This window comes from Mauremys mutica, chromosome 5 (assembly GCF_020497125.1).
Source record: "Mauremys mutica isolate MM-2020 ecotype Southern chromosome 5, ASM2049712v1, whole genome shotgun sequence".
Classification (NCBI taxonomy): Eukaryota; Metazoa; Chordata; order Testudines; family Geoemydidae; genus Mauremys; species Mauremys mutica.
Window position 1 is genome coordinate 133,353,661 of NC_059076.1, and position 20,386 is coordinate 133,374,046.

Consider the following 20,386-nt stretch of genomic DNA (forward strand, 5'->3'; position numbering starts at 1 on the left):
AATCTGCCCAAAAGGGAAGCTGGATGGCATTTAGAGAAAAAGGAGGTGAAAAGAGACTGTGCCTCGGTGAAAAGGAGTTTGGCCAGAAGAAGACATGCTAGAGGAAGCTGGACCATGACAAGCTGGGTGCAAGGAGACTGGCTGTGAGGGGCACAGTGTGTTTGGCTGGCAAGGTTGACAGTTGGGACACCGACAGAGAGAATACATTTTGGTAACCTGCAGAATGGGTGGCTCTCCGAGTGAGGAGCTGTCGTTCACAGGTGGAGATGTGTGGTCATCACAGTATCAAAGCAAAGGAGTATTGCTGGAGAGAGGAGAAACTGAGATGAAACTGGACTTTGCAGCCAGGTAGAGAAAGAGTAGATTTTCTCTTGGGGTGACACAGCATGTAGTTGAAAAAAAACACATTTTATTGTGATCGTAATTCACAGTTTATTATTCTGCTAACCAACTATTTGATATTATTTTATATATTATTTATATTATATTATTTTTCCTGCCAAATTTCTTGGTTTTACTCTATAAAGTTTAACATTTAAGGTTATTTCCATTATATTGGGTTGCCTCTGCCTCTCCTCTCAGTGGGGATATCTTAAGTCACCGCAAAGACCTGCATTATTGTACTGGGGAAAAACTGTACAGCTGTGTGTTTCATACACTACATGAGAGGAAGGATGGTCCAGTGGTTAGTGCACTCTCTTAGGAAGCACCGGTTCAATTCCCTGCTCCGCCACAGATTTCCCATCAGACCCTGGGCTTGTTATTTAGTCTCTCTGTGCCCCATCTGTACAATGGGGATAACAGCACTTCTCTATCTCACAGTGGTGTTGCAAGGATAAATAATACTAAAAGATTGCAAAATGCTCAGATACTGTGGTCATGGGGGGCCATACAAGTACTTAAAACAGACAGAGATGTATGGAGAGGTGTCAGCTAAATGCAGGGTAACCAGATAGCAATTGTGAAAAAACGAGATAGGGGGTGGGGGGAGTAATAGGTGCCTGTATAAGACAAAGTCCCCCAAAAAACAGGACTGTCCCTTTAAAAACGGGACATCTGATCACCCTAGCTAAATGGAAAGAAATGACATTTGACATTCCCCATGAGCCTCATTCTTACTGAAATAGAAGCAGACATACGAAAAGGAGAGATATGTATTTGTCATTTTTGTGAGGGACTTTTGAAAACATGAGGAAAGATGTGTACTGGGAAGAAATATACGCACAGATAAATACTAAACAGTGTCTACTGTAATCTACCTGAGTAAATAACAAAGGCTCTGCCTCTGCTCTGGCAGATTAATTCCCCAAAGTACAGTCCCCTAATTGGAAAGTGTTCTGCATGTGTGATAACAATTATCAACAAGTGGTGGCTATGGGTTGCTACCATCTAAGAACAGGCAGGTCTGGAGGTGAGTTTATTGGACATAGTTTATTCCAGACCTTCAGTGAAATAATTTACACTTTTGAGCCTTTCCATATGTGTAACTGTCTGACGACATAATCTTTGATGCATCATTCAGGTAAATCAGATATTCCAGTGCTATGTCTATCACACAGGGACATCATGTGAATGCAGTATTTCCTCTCTCAAGGTTTTTGGGGCTATATGTGAACAGACACGTGTGTCCTTTTCCTTGATACATGGAACATGGCTAATATTTTTGTTGTAATATGCAACAACATTTTAAAGCAAAGGTAATGTGTAATTTAGTACAAGGGTCTTTGTGCCGGGGCGATTTGCCCATTTAAGTGAATACTAAGTATCTTGGGGCTTCAGAGGGAAGGACTCTTTGGCAACTTTGATGGCAAAAAAACAGAACCACACATCCAAGGGATCAGAGCTCTTGTAAGGATGGAAGGCTTATGCCTTCTCTCTTCTAAGCCTCTGTGGATATTTCTATTTAATTTTAGGGTTTCTTGTCTTCCCTGAAAACGTTTAGGGGGAGAAAAGATGTCATATGAGGCATGAATTTAACTGTTCTTTCTATTCTCATTACAGCATTCCTATCTTCCTAACTGTGCCCCACCGCAAAGTTGCAATGAATGGGCTCTGTGCGATGAAATCACCTAGGCAGCTTTGGAAATCTTAGCCTACACATTTTACTTTAAACACCTTGAACCTTAATATTTTACTTTAAACAATCAACTGATCTGAGCTCTCTCTCCACATCCTACTCCAATCTCTTTGCAACTGACTGCCTAAAATAAATTAAGCCCTATTAAAGAATTTTACTGTATTAGATCACCATGATTGAAAGAACAAATGGAGAGGACATAGTATATGCAACAACTGATTCATTACATATTGATCAAGTGACAACATTACTGGATTTTGTTTGTAGAAGTTAAATATAGGATATAAGAAATGGGTCCAAAATTCTATGTTTATGTATCTTATTTCCTGATTATGCACACTGGTATTTGGGTTAAACAATCTGAACTGCATAATTTCATATGAAGCTTGATTTTTTCTTATTTAAAGTGAAATGTGTAGACCCTGAGACATGTTCCTGAAAATTTACAAGTGTTGGCACAAGAATTTACTCACCACCTCTGCCATCATGATGATGATGATAAAAAACAATGATCTCTTTCATATGTGTGTACACACACACACAAACACAAATACCCTGTGCAAATGAATGAATACAGTGTTATCAGTCTGGCATAGTTGCTCTGTTGACCTAGTCTATGTCCTATAAAGAAATAGGAAAGCCTGCTCTAGAATGGAGTCGGAAATGTGGCATATGGTGGACACCATGGTGATAAGAATCTTATAAATAAACACTTTTCATCAGTATGAAAGTGAAAATAGTCTTAAAGCAGATTTCACTGTGCAAGGAAAATGTAAATATAGTTATTTATATTACCTAGGAAGCTACCATATACAAGCAGTTAGACACGTCAAATATGCAATAAACTGCAATATGCCTCATAACACTCACGGCTTGCTTCAGATTTTAGTGGCACCTTTTAGGTAGTTTTGCATGTGTAGCTTCAGAAAGATGGGACTTGGTGAGAATCTAGACAGCAAGAAAGACTAGGACGAGAGTCTGAAACCTTGCGTGCATGTGAGCTGTCCTGGAAATGCAGTGAAACTTTTGGCTCCTGCCAATCACAATCACAAACCAAAATTCCATACGTTACTCCATACTGGACATATATTTATGGCACACACCCTTTGTCTTCCAAGGCATATTTAATTTTAGAAAAACACATCAATAAAAGACATAGTTATCTTTTATACAGCTCAGAGGGGTAGCCATGTTAGTCTGGATCTGTAAAAGCAGCAAAGAGTCCTGTGGCACCTTATAGACTAACAGACGCATTGGAGCATGAGCTTTTGTGGGTATTCACGATGAAGTGGGTATTCACCCACAAAAGCTCATGCTTCAATATGTCTGTTAGTCTATAAGGTGCCACAGGACTCTTTGCTGCTTTTATACAGCTATATTTTGTAAATTGTGAAAACAATTTTTTTAAAAACAATTTGTAACAGAAGGGCCAGCAATTCACACTAATGATTATAAACCCAGAATCTCGATTGGATTAATAATGTTCTCATAGCACAGTACTTTATTTTGAACTGGCTTTTTCTTATGCAAAAAAAGATGAAGTTTAGGTGATTTTACAGCTTAAAGAAATCCCGCATTGTACAAAATTTTACTCATGTGAGCACTCATGGAAATAGCAATGCTGGCTTCTCCAGAACAGCGGGACTAGTTGTGAGTAAGGATTTGCAGCAGTGAATAGCACTTGTATGCTAAAGCCACCAAAAACGGGCTGTACTGTTTTAAAGGCTATTAGCACTATGAGTGCCACAGAAAAAATCTGAACTTGTTTTGTTTTGTGCTGTGCGTTTTAATTGAAAATACTGTAATGGTAAAACTTCTTCATTGGTGCATGAAATCTTAAGGTTACCTATCGAAAATGCAGTCTTCATTTGTGTGTGGCAACTCAATGGGCTCGTAGTGTAGAAAAATATAATGGCATAAAAGAAAAGATCTTAAATTGTACACTCTGCATTTGCTACTAGGTGCACATGGTCTTTTCAATACGGAAGTAGAATTTTTGCTGAAGTACCTTGTGGCAAATTTGAAATACTAGCCTGGGGGCCCAGTGAGACATCATTCACTATCCTAGCTAGAACAAATCAAGCTTCTACATCCATGCCTCTGAACTCATTACTGACCTGAGGGAAAATGCTAGCCTTAAGCAAGTTTTAATAAAGACTCTGGTGGAGTAGTTTCTGCGGCACTAAATGAGATAATGAGAAACAAACCACTTATCTGCAATAGACCCAGGACCTGAATATAACCCTAACGTCAGTTTTCTAAGGTTCTTGGGATTTTTTCCAGAGATGAAACCAAGATCCAAAAGAGCTTTTATTACCTTGCTCACTAATTTATTATGTAAAAGTCAGGCTTAAATTGATCAAAGTTCTGCTTATCCTGTATGAGCATAATTTATTTTAATAACGTTTTGGTAAAGTAAAAATGTCCACATAGTAAGCAAAACTCGATTGATAACTAAAGATCTTACTAAACCAGCATAAAGTGCATATATCTAAAAATGGCTTTAAACATTAAAATTCATAGTAACTTTTTTGTAGTTTATTTAAAACAATTAAAATATTTATCACCATAATATGTAGGTGGTGCATTACACCAAGCAAGCTACAGGCTAGACTGTTATTTGAAGGTTTCTTGTAAAACAACTGGACACTATCCACCATTGCTGTAGGTAAATAACAATAAACAGATGAGCAGCCTGTGTTCTTTTGAGGTTAGCACTATATCTCATAAATGATGACTGAACTGCTCCTTGTCTATCATTAATTACCAAATAAAACGCTGTTCGGCAGAGGAAGGGGGTTGAAAATTAAACTGGTCTGGATACACAGTGACAGAGAGAGAATCCTTTGTCTGATGTTATGATCATTAGTTTCCAGCCCAGGCAAAGCGATCACAATTTTTGTGTGTGCTCATTTTCTGACTGGAATTAATTCATAGAGTGGTGGTGGTCTTTATTTTTGCAAATTCCACAGGCAAGTAGGTAAGAATCATGAGATTCCATGGGGTGAAATTGAGGAAAAAAACCCTCACTTCTCTATGTTAATACTTCAGTGATACAGCTCAGGGAAACAATAATACAAGCAAAGAAGAAGGTAGGTTAGATCCAGCAATTTTGTCAGCAGAAGAGGAACATAAGGCCAGGTTCTGGTCTCTGTTATACTGCTGTAAATCCAGAGTTGTTCCATTCAAGGCATCCAAATGAATCTGAACCTACTCTAACGTAACTCAGATCAGGGTCTGGCCCATTGTGATAAGATTTTCATGAGAACAGTCATTTTTATAGTTAATTTAATGTGTACCTTTTCACTAGGTTTAATCAAGCATTTTCTATACACAGAGAAAATTAACAGACTAACATAAAACAAGGGAAAATATGTGCTATGTGTGTTACAGTGAAATCATCACATATAAAGAAAATAATATGTTGTGTTTGCAATCAGTCAATTAATTTTATTCACATGAAAAGTTTCCAGCACTAGTCATTTTTATGCAATCTCTTGACTTTTTATTTTATTTTATTTTATTATTGTGGCTGAGGAATCATTGTGTAGTTTGTGATTCTGGGGTTACTAGCCATGTGTTTGGGGGGAGGGGAGGTTGTTTTTAATTGGTTGGTCTAAAATCAGACAGTAGTGGGTGATTCCAATAAAAATGGAATTGAATCACATTTCTATGTAACCAATAGCCTTATATAGATGAGATGTGGTGGGTGGAGGGGAAAGAACAAAATATTTCTAGTCTGAGTAAAGATTAAATGACAAGAAGACTGGAGTTGCCATCTACTGGAGTGTATAAAGAATGACAACTGACATGTATAAAAATCCTATTGTGAAATAATTAGTCAAAATAAGTCCAAGTATTGCCACACAAAATATATATATATATATATTTGATAATATATATAAATAAAGGGATATTATTTTTCAATGACAATTTTTCAGCAATTCAGAAAATACATGAGTAGGCTGTACTAAAACCATCATATTTGCTTAACTTTTTTATCCATGTCTTATAAAAGATAATTCTTAGTACTTCATAGCAGCACATGCCTATTCCCCTATTCAAGCTTCACAAAAATAAAAACACCAGAAGCTGTAATGAAAGCAGTGATCCACTCTTCAAATATGAATACCTAATCATTGTTATATTTTGTTATTTTTCACCATTATTCTTTGACCTACAAGAAGAGAACTTTATGAAATATCCCTAGCTAATGAAACATCTAAAGACAAAACAGCAATTTTTTTTTACATTTGTGTTACTATTAAGCACAGTTACTTAATATTCATCTGTGCAGTTGTAATCATATCCCAAAAATAGCTGTTCACTTTTTTATTCGAATAAGATCTATAGCAGAAATGTTTCTCAGATGACTCCTCTAACAGATAGCAGAACACACAAAAGCTCTTCAATAAAAACACTTCCATAAACCACTTAATATACCAAATTGTTCCCGAGACAAAACAGATCTTTGCCAAGTAGATCAGAACACCTGTAATCACCAGTTCAGTAAGGAACGCAAGAAGTACAGAACAAGTGCTTCAGTTCAAATGCTATCTGTCTCTGAATTTCTGGTTAGCATATCTAAAAGAGGCACAAATGCTGCAGGGGAAATTACACCAAACTAGTAGGAGGCATGATGTCCATTACAGCTACAACCTAGCAATTCAATGTATTCAAAGGGACAAACACTAACAATCAGCAAGAGCACTGACACACTGCATCGCACCTCTCAAAAAAAAGACCATGGCTGTAAGACACTTGCATTTCTTGGAATTTTTTTAACAAGTTAATTTTTTCTTTAACATTTAGTGAACATATTCATTAGTCTGTTATTAAATCCTTTATATTAAGTGACTGGACTGAAGTCTCTGACGTGAACTTTGTGATTATGATTAATGGAGCTCATACACAAAGGATTATTTCTCTGTAAAACGTCAGATTGTATAATCACTGGAATTAATCCCAAAGGGCCATAGAAAATGTTCTGAATAGTTCCAAGTCACATTTTTATCACATTTTTTCGTTTGACTGGGAGGTGATCTTTAATTGCAGCTTTAAGTAAAGCAAGTACTGCAAGCAAGTCATCAGACATGATGAAAAATGATGTATTTCTCCAACAGAGCCTAAAAGCAGGGCCAGCTCTAGGTTTTTTGCCACCCCAAGCAAAAAAATTTTTGGCTGCCCCCCAGCCCAGCCATGGGCTCCTCCTCCCCCCGCACTCTCCTGCTGCCCCAGCCCTGGGCTCCCCACCCCACACCCGCACCCCCTGCTGCCCCAGCGCTGGGCTCCCTCCTTTCCCCCCCACCAGTGCCCTCTCCCCACCCTCACTCCTGTGCTGCCCCAGCCCTGGGCTCTCCCCCCAACCTGCACCCTCCTGCTGTCCCAGCCCTGGGTCACTGGTAACTCGCTCCCAGGGTGGGTCATTCAGCAGGAATTTTGGATGTGCACAGAACACAGACAGGATTGGTTCCTATATGGTTACAGAGCTGCAGTAAAGTGGAACAGTTTTCAGCTGATGTGATTGGAGGATATCTGGATGCATATTATAAGACTGTCCTACATAAATGAGGAAAAGTGGAGATGCCTTTATTATTCTTTTGTTCCACTCTTTCTTTCTATGGGGAATTTGCCAATGCAATATCACTGTCTTCCTTTTAAACAAATAAAACTTAAAAAAGGCAATGGCTTGTTTAAAATAGCAATTCCAGTCCTAAAAACCACTGGGAAGCATTTCTTGCTTCTTCATTTCCTATCCTACTTTTTCTACAGCAAGTTACAGTGGATCAGAATATTTGCTTTGGGAAAAATGAAGTAACAGCTGCCCAAATTGAACTCAAGTACTCCTGAATTTTGATGGTGTTCAAATCTGGAAGACAGGTGCTAGATTCCCTTTCTGAATATTGGCTAATTCTGGAAAGGAAAAGTCAATTTCTGCTTCTATGGCTCGGAAGTGGAAATCCTCCTATGTGCCTGGTACTATATCTAAAGCTGCCAGAGTCCCCATAGCAGAGCCTGCCCTCCCTTACTTTTCATTTTAAATTCTAGTGGGATCCATGTACCTCCCTTGCTAGGCTTCAGATAGAGAGGTGCACTGTCCATTTAGTCCACCCAATTCCTTCTTTGTGGGCTGCAAGGTGAGGTCACACCAGTATCTCTAATGCAGTCTGGAGAAGTCTTCTGATGGGGACATCTGGGGCAAAGCCTCCTACTCCTTGAGCATACTTGTTCCCCATTCACAATGCCACCCCTTTCGACTTGCAGCATGGCTCAGCTACCTCACTCCCTACCCCTCCCTTTCCTGTTGATAGCTGCCAAGGGATTGCTGGGAAATGTAGTTCTTTCTCTGCTCCAGGGCTGGTTCTATCGGCAGGGAGCTAGGCAAGGAACTAAATAAATAAATTACAGCTCCCAGGGTCCCGTGGGTTCTCAGCTCCCATGCTGGATCACCAGCTGCTCCGTGGTTCCACTTCTGCAGTGTTGTGAGAGGGGAGGAAGTGAGTTTAAAAAAAAAAAAGAAAAGGATGGCCGAAATGAGGCCCCCCGGAAATGTGTCGCCCCAAGTACCTGCTTGTTTTGCTGGTGCCTAGGGCCTGCCCAGCCTAAAAGTAACCAATTTATTTTTTACCCCAGTTTGTAGGCAAAATGGCAAAAGCTGATCAATAAAGAACAGGGTTTTTTTAAAGGGATACTGTCAATTTCTTTCATCCACAAAGTTTGGAACCAATCTGACAATTGACATCACTGGCAGTTGTGTCAGAATAAGGACTGAGTAAAAGATGGTATGATTTGGCTTTTGGGATTTTATAAATCTAATAACTTTTTTTTACTCTTCTGGATGTACACACTATTTCTGTAAAAACAGAAATCTGGGATATGTGGAGACAGAGAAATTTAATAATTGTCCTAACACGTTTTGACTAGATGAGTGAAGACCTAGTCAATCTGCGAGTGGCAAATTTTGCCAGAATATGCCTATTTATTAGAGCAATCTGGGAATAAAGTGTGATTTTTATTTTTGTGTGAAAAATTTCTCCATTCTAATCCAAGTGGTTATGTCCTTACAAAAATTCATTTTTGGTGAAATTTAAGAACAATTTATTATTTTTCATTGAATCACGCAAAAGTTTAAAAAAAAACACTGAAGAGGTCTTTTAAAATGAGGACAAAAGGTAACATTTTCCAAAGTAACTAAGGTGTCTGAGCCCTATTGAAAGTCAATTGGATTTAAGCACTTCAGAAGCCTAAAACATTTCAAAAAAATTATTTAGGAGCCTAAGACACTTTTGGAAATTTTACTGTGAAACCTGAAACTTGACCTGATGTTCAATAAGGAGTTAGTGTAGCAAGCAACGTAAAGGGTAATGGGGTTTTTGTCCCCATGTTGCTGAGGAGGTGACCTGATGCTTTTTACATCAGTTTCAGCTTTCACCAGGCTGACGTTGTCTAGATGAGGTATATTCCATTGTAATTTTCCAAAAGACATTTGAAAATGCCAATGCCAGGTCACCACTGGAAAGCAATAGGCAGAGTCTCCTTGATAACTGCAGTTTGTGGAACATGCTTTTTGTGGCTGGTGTTATGTGAGAAACCAGTGTCAGGAAGGCATCTGGAAGGACACCTAGACTGCAACTTCCCTGGTGATTTTGGGACAAATGTCTTTCATTGGAGGCGATAACATACTGGCAGCAAGTTCTTCGAAGTGATTACTGTTGCCTTCTATCCTGACTTCTGTCTGCTTGGGTTCATCTTCAGCCAGCTCCTCATCTATTTGCAGGTATTGGCCAATGGGACTTCTGTTAAAGTATGATGTGAAGGATAAATAAAGTTGCATACTAGATACTCCTGGCATTTGAATCCATGGAGTCTCAGAAATTCTTCCAGTGGCTGCATGAAGATAGGGAAAAGGCTAGGAGACATGATTGACCCTTGTGTTACTTCACAAGTACTCTCAGATGGCACAGGATTAGGTGCCCATCACTACCTTCTGGATACGGACCTTGAGGGAAGATTTAAATTGTGACAGAACATTTCCTTTTACCTCTGCAATATTTCTTAATCAGGATAACAGTATCCTGCAATCAGCCTTTATTTTTGTGATGGAGGAGGGGAAGAGGTTGTAGATGTAACTGATGGGAGAATATAGGAGGAAGAGATTGTCCAAGGTTTTCAGATACCCCACTTTGAATATGGATCAGGATTTGTGATGTTATGCTAAATGCACAAATAGTGGAAAGGCTACTTGTTCATCAGTCTGGTCTTGCGCATAGAAACCAAAGAAGTATGAATACCCAAAACGTCTGAAATCGGCCCAGCAGCCCATTCTCATGTTCCAACAAGAGAGGAGGTCACCAGTTCAGAGGCTGCACTTGAGAAGCAATAGTGGCAGAGCTGAATTAGATAGAATCCCATCCCGGTACCTAACTAGCATTCTCTGTCCTCATTTTTAATTTGTACTCAAAGGATCTGACCTCAGCGGGCTGTGACCTGCACACTGACAATCGCAGGATTCACTCGTAGCAGATGAACATGCAATAAAATATGATTATACAGGAACGGCATAATATAAATTGGCCACCTCCAAAATGAGGTACTTTCGCAGATACTTCAGAAGCAAAAGCAAATATCAGCAACAGACCAGACAATTAATACCTCAAATAAAAGTAATGAGAACCCAGAATAAAAAATGTGCACACTAATTCCAATTCTTCCTCAGCTACCTAAAAGCTAGACATAGGGCAAGTTGAGATGGTTTGGATTTGGACTCAAACCCAGGGCTGGTGTAACCACTAGACAAACTAGGCGGCTGCCTAGGGTGCCAAGATTTGTGGGCGCCAAAAAGCGGTGCCCAAAATGTCTGGGATGTTCACCCAGCACCGGCTAAACATGTAACCCTCTTCCTGCCACTGTGCGAGGGGGCACTGCAGCTTCGATCAGCCCCAGTCAGCCGGGAAGCAATGTCATTCCTCCTCTGGCTGCCGGGGGTGCTGCGCTGCTCCCTACTGCTCTGGCTCTGCCCCAGGTCCCCACCCTGCTCAGCCCCGCTCCGCCCCACTCCCCTGAGCTCTGCAGCAGGGTGGGGCTGCGCTCACTGGTGGGGGGAAGTGCAGAGATCCGGCCCAAGCCGCGCCACCGGGAAGTGCTGGGGGGTGGTTCCCCCCTGCCCTCAAAGCCCCACCCCCCACACGGAAGCCTGCCCTCCCCTCTTCTGCCCCCTGCCAGAGGCCTGGGGCACCACCAACCCCTGCCCTTCCCCCAGCCAGCCCCACACCCGCTGCCCTGCCCGCAGACAACCCCACACCTGCTGCCCCCAGCTAGCCCCACACTCCCTGTCCTGCCCGCAGCCAGCCCCACACCCCCTGTCTCCATCCAACCCCTGCCGCACCCCCATGCCCAAAGCCAGCCAGCCCTTCATTCCCCTGTCTCCATCCAACCCCTGCCGCACCCCCATGCCCAAAGCCAGCCAGCCCCACACCCTGTCAGGTTATTCATTTATTTTCATTAAATATGAAGACTAAATAATGAAATTAATACATTTTCAAGCCAATGTGTATTAATTCTAATGAACAATGCCACATTAAGCAGTATTCGTTTTTGAAAGTTTATAATAAGCGATGCTCAGGGGGGAGACGTGGGGGTGGGGCTGCAAGGTGGAAGTTTTGCCTAGGGCACAAAATATCCTTGCACCGGCCCTGCTCAAACCAACAAGAATATGGAAACTGCACACCTTCTAAGTTTCCCCTGCTGGACTATGACTGCCATACTGACACAGTGTTGTCCTTTCCCCTTCAAATAATGATTGTCCTTCTTCAAGGTTACAAGGGTAATAACAACAACAAACAAAAAATGTAATTCCCAGTAATAACACCCAGAGCTACATATAAAATTATATTGTAAACCAGCCTTAATATTATAAAACCATACCCCCCCCAAAAAAATGGCAAAAGAAAACTCCAAATGTTGAGAACTGAGCTTCTTTCAGTTACATATCCAAAAGTCTGCCTGCTCATCGAATCCTGCAGGGGTCTTCACCACAACCCATGGACCACCATCCCTATGCAACCAACCCTGTTACAGATCTTCCATTTGATAAACCCTAATGACCTTTCCTGGAGTTATTTTCTTGGGGGCAGAAATGACCTTCTAACTCTCTCTGGTATTTTCGAAAGATGACATCTTTAACATGTTTTGGGAGCATATCTCCTCCAATGCTCAATAAGCCTGTGAGAACCAGTGAACATGGCTTCAGCTGATCTCCCTCAGCTCACAGGCTAGGCTCAGCTAATATAACAATCTGAAGAAATACCATGTGACAAATCTTTCCATACGGCATGAAACAAATTTCATGGGCTGGCCCCAAAAATATTTGCATGAAGCATCCCAGTTTTGTGTATTATTATTATTTGTCTTGAACCACAGCACAAAGGCCTCAGTAAGAATTGGGGCCCAATTATGCTAGTCATTGTATCAAAACAGAAACAAAGGAAACAGTACATGTTCTGAAGAGACTACAATCTAAAAAAAGACAAGACATATGAAGAGGGGGAGGACAGGCACACAACATACACAAAGAATGAGCAGGATGATGATGGGGCATGCATGATTACTTTTATAATTTTTTTAAAACTATCCTCAAATGCTCCTTCACTAAGCCATTTTTAGTTATTACATATAAGTATAAAAACTACGCCCATCTGCCATTCTAGCTACTCTTCTGTCCTCAGATGCCATATTTCCAATGGCAAATTGGTTTCCTTAATCACTTTTTATCCCTTATCTTCCTACTCCCCAAGTGGATCCCATCCCAAATTTAGGGCCTTGGAAAGAGGGTGGGGTTTTTAGCCAATCTGAAGAATCTCTCATGAACTGGCAATTAAGCACCATAGACTATGATGCGAGCTGCTGAAGTATCAGGCTAGGAAACTCCTGGGAGTTGTTTCTCTGTTGCCACTGTCCTGAGCCCACATGGCTAGGAGAAGAGGAGCTGCTTGGGGCAATGTACAGTGGGAGATGGATCCCCGGTCACTGGGTCTGGAGTGGCAGAGATTCACTGCAAAATCAAAACGGGGCACATATGAAGTGTTTGTATTTTCACACCAATTATTTCCCACATACCTAGGATTTACCATTGTCATAGGATCACATTATTTGGAACTTCACTGACATAATCATGAAAATGATTATTATTTTTCCACAGTCTGTAGTCACACTCATATATAACATGCAGAATGCATTTATACACATAAAGACACTCTTCATAGACAAAAAACGCTAAATTATGTTAAAAGATTTACAATAAATTTTGAGCTATTGGGCATTTCACAGATACTGACCACTGATTTTGATTCAGAAGCTCTAACTAATACAAGCTTGGCTCCATACCAAATCTGAGAAAGAAATTGAGCACTCTCTTGCCAGATTATAAGTATTGGCACTACAAAAAGAGTACAAAGTGAGCCAAGTGTTCTTTAAAAATAGTTCTTTAGAATTCTTAACAGACACAAAAACCTGAAAAAACAGGTTTTCCCTTGTGTCACTTTCCTTTAGAGAGGACAATGCAGTTTTACTATGAAGCCTTGCACTAATTTTGCACAAAATATGGAATGGGTCCTAATAAACTCTATGATATTCATCCTATAACAGAGATTACCAAAATTAAAGACTCAGAATTGCATCAGTGAATAGAAACACTCACTAGTTAGGACCGCTAAGTATATTAGATGCCCCTGAGCCCAAGGTCAACTTCTCAAGTGACTTTGAATCCGTTTATAGAATTCACTATAAGTTTCAAATCATTTGCTTTAAGACAATAAGTGATCAGTAAAAAACGTTGATTCTATCATGTCTTTTTTTGCTCTCAGTTTTGTAAGGCCCTTAGCACAGGAATGTGAAAACGTAAAAAGATTTTTAGAGGCATGATCCAAAGCTTCTCATTGACTTCAATTGACTTTAAATTAGTCTGTTAAAGAACAAAGATAGCTTTCTTTAAAACACAAAAAAACAAAACAAATATCTCTACACACACACACACACACACACTAAATTGCTCAGTAATGTCTATTAATTATTGGCAATAATTTAAAGAAAGGTCAGATTGTATACTTGTTAGGCCAGGGACCATCTTTGTGTTATGTGTTTTTACAGTGCCCAACACCATAGGATCTTGGTCCATGACTGGTATTTCTAGACATTATAGCAATATAAATTATAGCAATACTTCAGTTTCTCTAGGTTTACCACCATTATCAGAATTAATCCTATTGGATATGATCGTCAGTATTTATATTTTTGTATTTTATATTTTTCTACTATATATGATAAGATGTAAACTTCCTATAATCTTCCAGTGAAATGGATTACATGAAAAAAATGATTTCAAAAGGAGGTCTATATTCTGATAATGGTAATTTTGTAAATTTTCTCCTTTCAGCCTCTGTATATTGTCAGAGCAGAAGGAGGGTAGCATAAAAATATTGCCCTTCTAAACAGCCAAAATATGCAAAAAGGCATAGATATCTGGGCATGATTTAGTCTGCCAAAGATCAGTTTGTATGTTTTCTATAGGGGTTGTGAGATATTGATGATCTTCTATCCCCATGGCTATCTAGGCCAGTCTGTATTGTTTAGAGACTGTAGGATTTCTAGGAGTTCAGAGAACATTTCAGACTATAAAACATTCCAATAAAATTATCTGGAAACATATTCCTTAACTGTAATGCCTTACTCACTCACTTGCAATAATACCTGTTCTGACTGAAGAAAGCACAACTAGAGACTTTATTCCAAGAACTGGTTTGTTCATTGGCTCAGGTAGAAAAAACTTGCACCAACCTAGCCTATTTGTGCTAATATTCTCAGTGCCAAAACATTGGATGCCTTGAAATTAATTTCGTCTCAAACTCCTTAACTAACGGGGGCAGTGCATACTCCATAGCAATCGTATAGTGGGAACTAAACTATATTCCTGCAAGAAGGTTATGAGAAAACAAATATCGACTCTGGGTGGGATTTTTGTTGTTGTTGTTGTTTTGATTTTCTGATTGCTCATGACAAATATATTTGGAAAGGAGCAAAAGAAGTGACTTGAGAAGGACTGTTTTCCTAATACTATGGAGAACAGATTTGTGCCTAATGCACTGTGAAGATTTTCCAAGAACAGTCTATCCATTTGTAAAATGACTCCTCGGTAAGGCTGCCAGGAACAGCTTTTAATTTGTTCACCCAAGCTTCTGAAAACTTATTTAAGAACTTTTTTTCTATGAATTCCTGCACCTTACTGGTCTGAGTAGTGTTTTTTGGCAGAGAGGCTTTGTCTTCACTGCAAAAAAGGTGAGTTTTTGACATCAAAACAGCTATCTCAATGTAAAAACCTAGTTGAGACAAGGCACAGGTATTTTTTCCTTTAAGCTAGCTAGTCAAATTTAAACCCCTGGTGGGAGGGTAAAGGGTTGATTTTGACTTGCTACTTCAAGGTAAAAATTACCTGTGCCTTGTCTCAAGTAGGATTTTACATTGCAATCACTATCTCAAATTAGCTATCTCAATGTAGAATTGTGTCTCTTTCCAATGAAAGAACCTTAGGTTTTCTCTATGCCGGGAAAATGAGTTGCATTACAAGATGTATCAATTAACACACTTCAATGAATATGTTTTAAAGACCATTTAGTATGTAGTATTGACAAAACAGTTATATTTTGAAATGTGTTACCTAGTCATGACTAACCTTAAGTGGAAACGGTGACCCTGGGGTATGTTTAGGCTGGTGTGTGGTCCCATTTAACACTAATTAACTGAAAATCAATTAACTCTAGTTGAGTAACACCTCCAGAAATGCTTTGGAAGGTCTTGGAATAAATGTTTGTGGTGTGTCTAGATTAGCATTTCTGAAGGTGTTAGTTAACTAGATTTAACTGAAATGCAGTTAACTCAAGTTACAACAAGACCAAAATTCTAGTCTAGACGTACATGAACTAGGAGTTGTTTACAACCAGCTTAATAGTTTGTAGCACAACTATCTGTGCCTAACTATGTGCTATGTGGTCTTTAACAATGTGCGTATTCATTAAAACTTGTTAGTTAACACAACTCATTTTTCTCAGTGTAGACAAAAGTTGACTTCAGGACATTCACAACCAACATATTTCCATTGTGCAGCCAGATAGCCATGCTGCAATTTCACAGATACTCAGGGAGAGAGTCAGTAACTCTTTAGCTTATGGGAATTTTACACTAATAATAAGTGGACACGAGAGACATTGTCTCACTATTGATATATTTTCTTTAAAAGATATACTGACAATTTTGTAGATTGACTCCATGACTGACTTTACAGAGGTTCACATGGGTAACTGTTATGGCTGATGATGGCAACCAAGTGTATTTATCACATTCTGAAAATCAATAGGCTGATTTACATAATAATATCTATTTCTTAACGATCGTAACACACCCGAGGTGTCTATTCTGTACTGACAGTAAGGCAGGAGAGATAGCTATCTTTTACTTATTACTTCAACACCTTGAATGGCCAGAGTCATTTTGATTCAAAAAACTTGTATACTGCAATGTTTGTGTGCCCACTAAAAATACCATTTTACATAGCTCATCCACTCCTTATCAACTGATATTCTAAATCCTATTTGGGAAGGACCGTGAGCCAAATGCCAGGAGTATCCAAGATGTAAATATCAGAGCAATAACAGATTTAATTTGCTACCCTTGAAGTCACGTCTTTTCCTTTCCTTTCCTTTTCTTTCTTTAAATGTTTCCTTTATAAAAATGCCACGGTTCACTGCACTTGAAAATTAAAGACTACAGTGTAAAGATCAAGGTTTGAGTTTGTCCATTCCTAGCCACAAAGGGAAATTAAAATCACCAATCAAATTCCCATTCCTTATTACACTGATAGAAATAACTTAGAAAATACCAAAAGCAAGAAGTACATTTTTGGTATTCTTGGTGCATGGCATAAACAAGATTATTTTACACTCTGCTTAGTGGGATCTTGCACATTTTTGAGTTTACACATTTGATTGTTAATAAAATAAAGAGTATACATACACTTAGAGATTATGAGCCAAATTCTGCATTTATTTACACCAGTGGAACTCTACTGAAGTCATAGATTCATATTTTTCAAGTCTAGAAGGGACCACTGTGATCATCTAGTCTGATTTCCTGTATAACTCAGTATAAATCAGTATAGTGAAGCACAGATTTGGACCTAATAAATGTTTGGGCATAAATAACAATTACAGCGTACCATACCAGAAATTAATAAATATGAAGTACAATTGGAACTAGTTAATGTGTTAATTTGTTAAATGTACAAATAACATGAATATGAAGAGAATATCAAATGGAAGTAGACTAAACAAATTAAAGACAGATGACTTTACCACTTACTTTGACATCGTGAACAATTTTGCAAATCATTGCACTGGAATACCAGCAAATTTCATTTGTGTGATGATTTCAATATATTTTATCAGCTAAACTTTTTCTAAAGCTGCATATTTATCTTCTGTAACCTACATTGATTTAATCAGTCTCCTTTAAATACATATATACTTAATTTACACTTCTGAAAACAACTTATAATAGCTGCATTTTATACAACTAATTTAAGTCTTTTAATTTATACAAATTTGCCATAGGGTTTTAAACTGTAGAAAATGTGTAAACTTAACAAGTTGGCAGTGATAACAGCTTTGACAGAGGAAATTAAGTCATTTGAAGAACAATTAGGTTGAAAGCAGATTTCTGTTTTTATTGCAAAGGTACATTTTAAAACGTTTAGCCACTCTATGATTGACAAGCTTACCAAAGACACTGTAGAACCAAGACACATTCACCCAATTTTATTTTTGTTCGAACCCATATTCCATACTTCTTGGATTTAGTCAACCCATTGCTTCAATGGCTGTAGCTAGGCATATTGAGTTCTGCCATTCTTAGAATGACCTGGTTTCCTTGCACAAAGGCCTTTTAGAGATAGGGGCACATTCTCTCCTGCAACAGAGCTTTGCTCAGTGCACCAGAGCTGATTTCTGGCCCCCTAATTCTGAGAGCCAGCCTTCACTTTGACACTACTTCCATCAGTGGCAGTAAGATCTAATTTATGCCACTGGCATGGGATCCTTAATAGATCCTATGCCCATGCAAGATGGGTGGATTGGAGCAGGGCAGCGCCTTCACCCAAATCTCTCTTCCTCCTACACCAGTGGAGAAGGGGCCAGATTTAGAAATGTAATGCCCAGTAGAGTGTTCACCAATGCCAGAAGAATTCTTTTCTGATGATTTCCAGCTGCCTATGGCTCCTTTATGCCATTTAAGTGGTTGGTATCATCATTAGAAATATAGGGCCTGCCAACCTCTCTTGAAGGGATAAGGGAAGTTCCCGTTGCAGAGTTGCCCCTGACCTGTTCAGGGGCAGAGAGTGTTAAGCTCCTCCTGGGATTCCAGTCCTAAAACGTGGGCGGGTTTTGTGCAATCTCCATACAGGCCCAATGCTTCAGCCTCTGCTACTGACTTCATCAAATACTCAGAACTGGAATCCTGACTATGCCCTGGCCTGGAGATGAATTTACAACCTCCCTTTCCTTGTCTGCTTCCCTTCGTCTCTCCCCATGTTCTTTCTTCTCTTTCCCCAATGTTTTTGTGTACTGGGAAAGAGAAGCCGATATGCATTGCTACTACTGGACAGGAACAGGCTGTAGTTGCCACTGCAGGACTTCCTGAGCTGTGAATAAGGAACACGAGTGGGAGGAGGAACACGGTCAATTTTCCATCCATGTGAGAAGTCTAAATACTACAAAAGTTTCAGATTTTGGTATGTGCCCAACCACCCTTTTTGGAAAATAATGGATATATACAGTAGAAGGGCATAAATACATTGAATTAGGAGGATAAAGAATTCTTGATTCCCAGTTCTGAGACTGCAATCAAAGAACTTTCACCTGTTTTTGAAGGATGTTTTGAACAAATGTGTTTGAAATGATTCTCTCACATATTCATGTTTGAATTCCTGAAAATATTTTTGGCATTAAGTTTTCTGTGACTTTCCTTGGAAGAGAATTTCTGCTGTATCAAATTACTGTGTTCCTTGAGCTGTACCAGCACATGCTCAAAGCAGCCAATCATGATCAAATACATTTAGTAGAACCAGGATCTTGTATTGATTTATCAAAAACCTGAAAAACTGTTTTGGTCAATATTGTAGCCAAACTCAAAGCTAATCTAACTTTACACACCCACCTAATAATCAACGGTGACTTAAATAAGAGAACAGCACTTTCTTTTGCATGAAATGTGTTTTCATGTCAAACTTCCTCAAAGGGAAACACTGAACCCCGAGTTGTCAGTTCCAATAGCATTTGTCAGCAGATTCATTTCTGATGGTATTTCATAATGGAAAAGGATGGCCAATATCTCCCTGACAATAGTATTGCATATTTCTCGGTCTAAAGATTACAGAGATAGCTTATCAACAGCAGTCTTTTCTATACATAATGATGAATGAAAATTAGTATGCCATGATTTGTTAGCCCATGGAACAAAGAGCAGCACAATTGGGAAAACCTAATCTAATCGGGTTCCAAATCCCCTCTCTCCCCACCACAAACAAACTAAAGGGACAACCTGCATGTTGATCTCATTCAGAAAGCACAGCATTCTTTATACTGCATGAATAATAGTTCTGTGTGCCGTAGCATACACTGCAAAAAAAAAAAAAGCGCCATTAGGAAAACCATGTGCTGACCACATTAAAAATATGCAGGATGGTAAAAGACCAAATGTAATTAAAACGTATGAGTCCAGACATTAGAATTTGCAGAGCCCTTAGTGCCTTTCTGTGAGAAAGATCACGCAGAATTCCCAAACATGCCCTGGTGAGAGGGTATCAGAATAAAAACATATTCCCAACAAATGACTATAAAATTCAAACGTTTGTCTTGAAAAAAAAAAAAAGAAAAGAAAGAAAAAAAAATCCAAAAATCAGTTTTTATATACTCCTCCTCAAAACAAGAAACAAACACCCCCCCATCTAATCCCTATGTGCCTTATGAATTCAGGCGAGTTTAAACAAAAGGGGGGGGGAGAAAGAAAAAAAATCTAATTCTATAGCTTCCTACTTAGAAATGCCGGGCTCCTGCTGATGATTTTTGTGTGTGTGTGTTTGAGAAATGGAGAGATAGGCTTAAAGTATTTTCCATTTCATCAAAGAACATATATTACTTTCCTGGCTCACTAAAATGTTGGTTTTATGCCCACCCCTTTTCAATCTGCCCATGTCTGAGATGCACAGTG

At 39.1% G+C, this 20,386-nt stretch overlaps 1 protein-coding gene across 3 annotated transcripts in view; it reads right to left on the reverse strand.

Annotated features, from left to right (window-relative positions):
- CTNNA2 (catenin alpha 2) overlaps nt 1–20,386 on the reverse strand; it is a 765,838-nt gene that overhangs the window by 189,414 nt on the left and 556,038 nt on the right. The window lies entirely within an intron of this gene.